Below are 509 nucleotides of genomic sequence, written 5' to 3' on the forward strand. Positions count from 1 at the left end.
TTTGGCGCTGGCTCTCTGGTCGAGCTCGGTGTTTGGAAGATGCTGCTTGAGCTTGAGCACGAGGGTGAAAATACAGTGTCCTGTCTTCGCAGAGAGGGTCCCGACGCGGGCGCAGCGCATTCCTGTTTACAGTTCCCTCGCGCTGCACCGCTGTGTCGCCGTTACCCTACGGGTGGCTGTCACTGTGGATAGCTGCACCGCTGTTTCGCCGTTACCTTACGGGTGTAGGTCCCTGTGGATGCAGGACGGGGCAGGCAGCTCAGAGCAGCGCTCGCGTTCTGCAGTCTGAGGGATTCTGTGTCGATCAGTCAGGCTGCAGAAGCTCACAGGCTCTACTGCTGAAGGTTATTCCCGATTGAAAAAATCCTGGTGGCTTCCCGAGGTATTTCTGTGTCTTCCTTCCCTCCTCTCCCTCTAACAGAGAACCCACGTAGCTCACCTGCTCCTCGGCCTCTCTCCTGACATCACCCGGGGGCAGCTCAGTCAGGGGGTCCTGGGTCCTGACTGGG

This window comes from Buceros rhinoceros, unplaced genomic scaffold (genome assembly GCF_000710305.1).
Source record: "Buceros rhinoceros silvestris isolate BGI_N320 unplaced genomic scaffold, ASM71030v1 scaffold25125, whole genome shotgun sequence".
NCBI lineage: Eukaryota > Metazoa > Chordata > Aves > Bucerotiformes > Bucerotidae > Buceros > Buceros rhinoceros.